This window comes from Neofelis nebulosa, chromosome 2, assembly GCF_028018385.1.
Source record: "Neofelis nebulosa isolate mNeoNeb1 chromosome 2, mNeoNeb1.pri, whole genome shotgun sequence".
NCBI lineage: Eukaryota > Metazoa > Chordata > Mammalia > Carnivora > Felidae > Neofelis > Neofelis nebulosa.
Genome location: NC_080783.1, coordinates 150,868,582 through 150,875,432, shown reverse-complemented (window position 1 = coordinate 150,875,432; position 6,851 = coordinate 150,868,582).

The window sequence follows — 6,851 nt, the reverse complement described above, 5'->3', positions numbered from 1 at the left end:
ATTTATTGTCAAATTGGTTTCCATACAACACCCAGTGCTCATCCCAACAGGTGCCCTCCTCAATGCCCATCACCCACCCTCCCCTCCCTCCCACCCCCCATCAACCCTCAGTTTGTTCTCACTTTTTAAGAGTCTCTTATGCTTTGGCTCTCTCCCAATCTAACCTCTTTTTTTTTTTTCCTTCCCCTCCCCCATGGGTTTCTGTTAAGTTTCTCAGAATCCACATAAGAGTGAAACCATATGGTATCTGTTTTATCTGTCTTTCTCTCTATGGCTTATTTCACTTAGCATAACACTCTCCAGTTCCCTCCATGTTGCTACAAAGGGCCATATTTCATTCTTTCTCATTGCCACGTAGTACTCCATTGTGTATATAAACCACAATTTCTTTATCCATTCATCAGTTGATGGACATTTAGGTTCTTTCCATAATTTGGCTATTGTTGAGAGTGCTGCTATAAGCATTGGGGTACAAGTGCCCCTATGCATCAGTACTCCTATATCCCTTGGGTAAATTCCTAGCAGTGCTATTGCTGGGTCATAGGGTAGGTTTATTTTTAATTTTTTGAGGAACCTCCACACTGTTTTCCAGGGTGGCTGCACCAATTTGCATTCCCACCAACAGTGCAAGAGGCTTCCCGTTTCTCCACATCCTCTCCAGCATCAATAGTCTCCTGATTTGTTCATTTTGGCCACTCTGACTGGCATGAGGTGATATCTGAGTGTGGTTTTGATTTGTATTTCCCTGATGAGGAGCGACGTTGAGCATCTTTTCATGTGCCTGTTGGCCATCCGGATGTCTTCTTTAGAGAAGTGTCTATTCATGTTTTCTGCCCATTTCTTCACTGGATTATTTGTTTTTTGGGTGTGGAGTTTGGTGAGCTCTTTATAGATTTTGGATACTAGCCCTCTGTCCGATATGTCATTTGCAAATATCTTTTCCCATTCCATTGGTTGCCTTTTAGTTTTGTTGGTTGTTTCCTTTGCTGTGCAGAAGCTTTTTATCTTCATAAGGTCCCAGTAGTTCATTTTTGCTTTTAATTCCCTTGCCTTTGGGGATGTGTCAAGTAAGAAATTGCTACGGCTGAGGCCAGAGAGGTCTTTTCCTGCTTTTTCCTCTAGGGTTTTGATGGTTTCCTGTCTCACATTCAGGTCCTTTATCCATTTTGAGTTTATTTTTGTGAATGGTGTGAGAAAGTGGTCTAGTTTCAACCTTCTGCATGTTGCTGTCCAGTTCTCCCAGCACCATTTGTTAAAGAGACTGTCTTTTTTCCATTGGATGTTCTTTCCTGCTTTGTCAAAGGTGAGTTGGCCATACGTTTGTGGGTCTAGTTCTGGGGTTTCTATTCTATTCCATTGGTCTATGTGTTTGTTTTTGTGCCAATACCATGCTGTCTTAATGATTACAGCTTTGTAGTAGAGGCTAAAGTCTGGGATTGTGATGCCTCCCGCTTTGGTCTTCTTCTTCAAAATTACTTTGGCTCTTCGGGGCCTTTTGTGGTTCCATATGAATTTTAGGATTGCTTGTTCTAGTTTCGAGAAGAATGCTGGTGCAATTTTGATTGGGATTGCATTGAATGTGTAGATAGCTTTGGGTAGTATTGACATTTTAACAATATTTATTCTTCCAGTCCATGAGCACGGAATGTTTTTCCATTACTTTATATCTTCTTCAATTTCCTTCGTAAGCTTTCTATAGTTTTCAGCATACAGATCTTTTACATCTTTGGTTAGATTTATTCCTAGGTATTTTATGCTTCTTGGTGCAACTGTGAATGGGATCAGTTTCTTTATTTGTCTTTCTGTTGCTTCATTGTTAGTGTATAAGAATGCAACTGATTTCTGTACATTGATTTTGTATCCTGCAACTTTGCTAAATTCATGTATCAGTTCTAGCAGACTTCTGGTGGAGTCTATCAGGTTTTCCATGTATAATATCATGTCATCTGCAAAAAGTGAAAGCTTAACTTCATCTTTGCCAATTTTGATGACTTTGAGTTCCTTTTGTTGTCTGATTGCTGATGCTAGCACTTCCAACACTATGTTAAACAACAGCGGTGAGAGTGGACATCCCTGTCGTGTTCCTGATCTCAGGGAAAAAGCTCTCAGTTTTTCCCTATTGAGGATGATGTTAGCTGTGGGCTTTTCATAAATGGCTTTTATGATCTTTAGGTATGTTCCTTCTATCCCAACTTTCTCCAGGGTTTTTATTAAGAAAGGTTGCTGAATTTTGTCAAAGGCCTTTTCTGCATCGATTGACAGGATCATATGGTTCTTATCTTTTCTTTTATTAATGTGATGTATCACATTGATCGATTTCTGACTGTTGAACCAGCCCTGCATCCCAGGAATGAATCCCACTTGATCATGGTGAATAATTCTTTTTATATGCTGTTGAATTCGATTTGCTAGTATCTTATTGAGAATTTTTGCATCCATATTCATCAGGGATATTGGCCTGTAGTTCTCTTTTTTTACTGGGTCTCTGTCTGGTTTAGGAATCAAAGTCATACTGGCTTCATAGAATGAGTCTGGAAGTTTTCCTTCCCTTTCTATTTTTTGGAATAGCTTGAGAAGGATAGGTATTATCTCTGCTTTAAACGTCTGGTAGAACTCTGCTGGGAAGCCATCTGGTCCTGGACTCTTATTTGTTGGGAGATTTTTGATGACTGATTCAATTTCTTTGCTGGTTATGGGTCTGTTCAAGTTTTCTATTTCCTCCTGATTGAGTTTTGGAAGCGTGTGGGTGTTTAGGAATTTGTCCATTTCTTCCAGGTTGTCCAGTTTGTTGGCATATAATTTTTCATAGTATTCCCTGATAATTGCTTGTATCTCTGAGGGATTGGTTGTAATAACTCCATTTTCTTTCATGATTTTATCTATTTGGGTCATCTCCCTTTTCTTTTTGAGAAGCCTGGCTAGAGGTTTATCAATTTTGTTTATTTTTTCAAAAAACCAACTCTTGGTTTCGTTGATCTGCTCTACAGTTTTTTTAGATTCTGTATTGTTTGTTTCTGCTCTGATCTTTATTATTTCTCTTCTTCTGCTGGATTTAGGCTGTCTTTGCTGTTCTGCTTCTATTTCCTTTAGGTGTGCTATTAGATTTTGTATCTGGGATTTTTCTTGTTTCTTGAGATAGGCCTGGATTGCAATGTATTTTCCTCTCAGGACTGCCTTCGCTGCATCCCAAAGCATTTGGATTGTTGTATTTTCATTTTCGTTTGTTTCCATATATTTTTTAATTTCTTCTCTAATTGCCTGGTTGACCCCTTCACTCTTTAGTAGGGTGTTCTTTAACCTCCATGCTTTTGGAGGTTTTCCAGACTTTTTCCTGTGGTTGATTTCAAGCTTCATAGCATTGTGGTCTGAAAGTATGCATGTTGTGATTTCAATTCTTGTATACTTATGAAGGGCTGTTTTGTGACCCAGTATGTGATCTATCTTGGAGAATGTTCCATGTGCACTTGAGAATTGGGTTGCAGATTCTGTTGCTTTGGGATGCAGAGTTCTAAATAGATCTGTAAAGTCCGTCTGATCCAATGTATCATTCAGGGCCCTTGTTTCTTTATTGACCGTGTGTCTAGATGATCTATCCATTTCTGTAACTGGAGTGTTAAAGTCCCCTGCAATTACCACATTCTTATCAATAAGGTTGCTTATGTTTGTGAGTAATTGTTTTATATATTTGGAGGCTCCCGTATTCGGCGCATAGACATGTATAATTGTTAGCTCTTCCTGATGGATAGACCCTGTGATTATTATATAATGCCCTTCTTCATCTCTTGTTACAGCCTTTAATTTAAAGTCTAATTTGTCTGATATAAGTATGGCTACTCCAGCTTTCTTTTGACTTCCAGTGGCATGATAAATAGTTCTCCATCCCCTCACTCTCAATCTGAAGGTGTCCTCGGGTCTAAAATGAGTCTCTTGTAGACAGCAAATAGATGGGTCTTGTTTTTTTATTCATTCTGATACCCTAAGTCTTTTGGTTGGTGCATTTAGTCCATTTACATTCAGTGTTATTATAGAAAGATATGGGTTTAGAGTCATTGTGATGTCCGTAGGTTTCATGCTTGTAGCGATGAGTCTGGTATTTTGTCTCACAGGATCCCCCTTAGGATCTCTTGTAGGGCTGGTTTAGTGGTGACGAATTCCTTAAGTTTTTGTTTGGGAAGTCCTTTATCTCTCCTTCTATTCTAAATGACAGACTTGCTGGATAAAGGATTCTCGGCTGCATCTTTTTTCTGTTCATCACATTGAAGATCTCCTGCCATTCCTTTCTGGCCTGCCAAGTTTCAGTAGAGAGATTGGTCACGAGTCCTATAGGTGTCCCTTTATATGTTAGAGCACATTTATCTCTAGCTGCTTTCAGAATTTTCTCTTTATCCTTGTATTTTGCCAGTTTCACTATGATATGTCGTGCAGAAGATCGATTCAAGTTACGTCTGAAGGGAGTTCTCTGTGCCTCTTGGATTTCAATGCCTTTTTCCTTCCCCAGTTCAGGGAAGTTCTCAGCTATTATTTCTTCAAGTACACCTTCAGCACCTTTCCCTCTCTCTTCCTCCTCTGGAATACCAATCACGCGTAGATTATTTCTCTTTAGTGCATCACTTAGTTCTCTAATTTTCCCCTCATACTCCTGGATTTTTTTTATCTCTCTTTTTCTCAGCTTCTTCTTTTTCCATAATTTTATCTTCTAGTTCACCTATTCTCTCCTCTGCCTCTTCAATCCGAGCCGTAGTTATCTCTGTTTTATTTTGCAGTTCATTGATAGCATTTTTTAGCTCCTCCTGGCTGTTCCTTAGTCCCTTGATCTCTGTAGCAAGAGATTCTCTGCTGTCCCTTATACTGTTTTCAAGCCCAGCGATTAATTTTATGACTATTATCCTAAACTCACTTTCTGTTATATTGTTTAAATCATTTTTGATCAGTTCGTTAGCTGTTGTTATTTCCTGGACGTTTTTTTGAGGGGTATTCTTCCGTTTGGTCATTTTGGGTAGTCCCTGGAGTGGTGCGGACCTGCAGGGCACTTCCCCTGTGCTGTGGTGTATAACTAGAGTTGGTGGGCAGGGCCGCAGTCAGACCTGATGTCTGCCCCCAGCCCACCGCTGGGGCCACAGTCAGACTGGTGTGTGCCTTCTCCTCCCCTCTCCTAGGGGCGGGATTCACTGTGGGGTGGCATGGCCCTTCTGGGCTACTTGCACACTGCCAGGCTTGTGGTGCTGGGGATCTGGCGTATTAGCTGGGGTGGATCGGCAAGGTGCACAGGGGCAGGAGGGGCAGGCTCAGCTAGCTTTTCCTTTGGAGATCCGCTTCGGGAGGGGCCCTGCGGCACCGGGAGGGAGTCAGACCTGCTGGAGGGATGGATCCGCAGAAGCACAACGCTGGGTGTTTGCGCGCTGCAAGCAAGTTCCCTGGCAGGAACTGGTTCCCTTTGGGATTTTGGCTGGGGGATGGGCGGGGGAGATGGCGCTGGCGAGTGCCTTTGTTCCCAGCCAAACTGAGCTCTGTCGTCAGGGGCTCAACTCTCCCTCCCATTGTCCTCCAGCCCTCCCGTTCTCTGAGCAGAGCTGTTAGCTTATAACCTTCCAGATGTCAAGTCCCGCTTGCTGTCAGAACACACTCCGTCCAGCCCCTCCGCTTTTGCCAGCCAGACTTGGGCGCTCTGCTTGGCCGGCGGGCCGCCCCTCTGCCCTGGCTCCCTCCTGCCAGTCGTGGAGCACGCACCACCTCACCGCCCTTCCTACCCTCTTCTGTGTGCCTCTCATCTGCACTTGGCTCCGGAGACTCCGTTCTGCTAATCCTCTGGCGGTTTTCTGGGTTCTTTAGGCAGGTGTAGGTGGAATCTAAGTGATCAGCAGGACGCGCGGTGAGCCCAGCGTCCTCCTACGCCGCCATCTTCCCAGGATTCTGATCTTGCAGAGTTTAAATTCATAGTTGGGAATTTCTCTTTTGATCTTTCCCAGCTTAATTGGAGAAGGATTAGACTTCATGTCTTTCTTCTTTCTACTGAATCTATTTATAGGGCCAGAAAAGACTTAGCATTCTGGTTTCCTACATATGCACTGTGGACATCTTTCCCTGTCTTTTCAAATCTCTGTAAACTGATAGACCACCAAAAGCCATGTTTATATTATATCTGATGATGAGTATGGCCTTAAATAGTTGTCTTCATCACCTGCAGTTCATGGATCTTTTCAGTGCAGTTGGTTGGGATTTTTCTCATTCTGCTTTAGTGCTGATGATACACAGGAAGCCATGTTCTGTGACTGGAATTAGAAATTCTGGCCACTGGAAGGTTAACATTAGACTCCTTTCTCATCATCTGTGAGGAAGTAATCAGATATCCCCATCTTTCAGGAACTCTGGCATGCCACACTATGCCACCTGGTCTCTTCTTTATTAGTCAGTATGAACAGCATGGGTTAAGAGATATTATGTCAGTCAAGTTGATCCATTGCTGTGAGTGGTATAACTATTGTTCCTCCCTTCCCCACATCTGTCATTGTATTAGGTCCTGCCAAAGTTCAAATGAATTATGAAATAAGATACAGGAGACACAAAAATGGCTTCAGATTTGTGGCAACGTGGACTTGCCCAAATCCTTCCTTTTCTAAAAGTTTATCTATCAAGTCACTGGCTCATACATGCAATCTTGGGTTTTTGAGACAGGAACAAGCCCTGTAACTTACAACAACTGACAGGGCAACTGACAGACATAGCCTTTGGTGGCTGGCAGCTCAGAACGAAAAAGAGAGAGAGAGGGAATCAGGTATACTCAGTTCCATCACCAAATTCACTGATTTGGTAAGTCTTCCTCCTTCCTGGAGGAGGAGGTAGTGAAGGCGCAG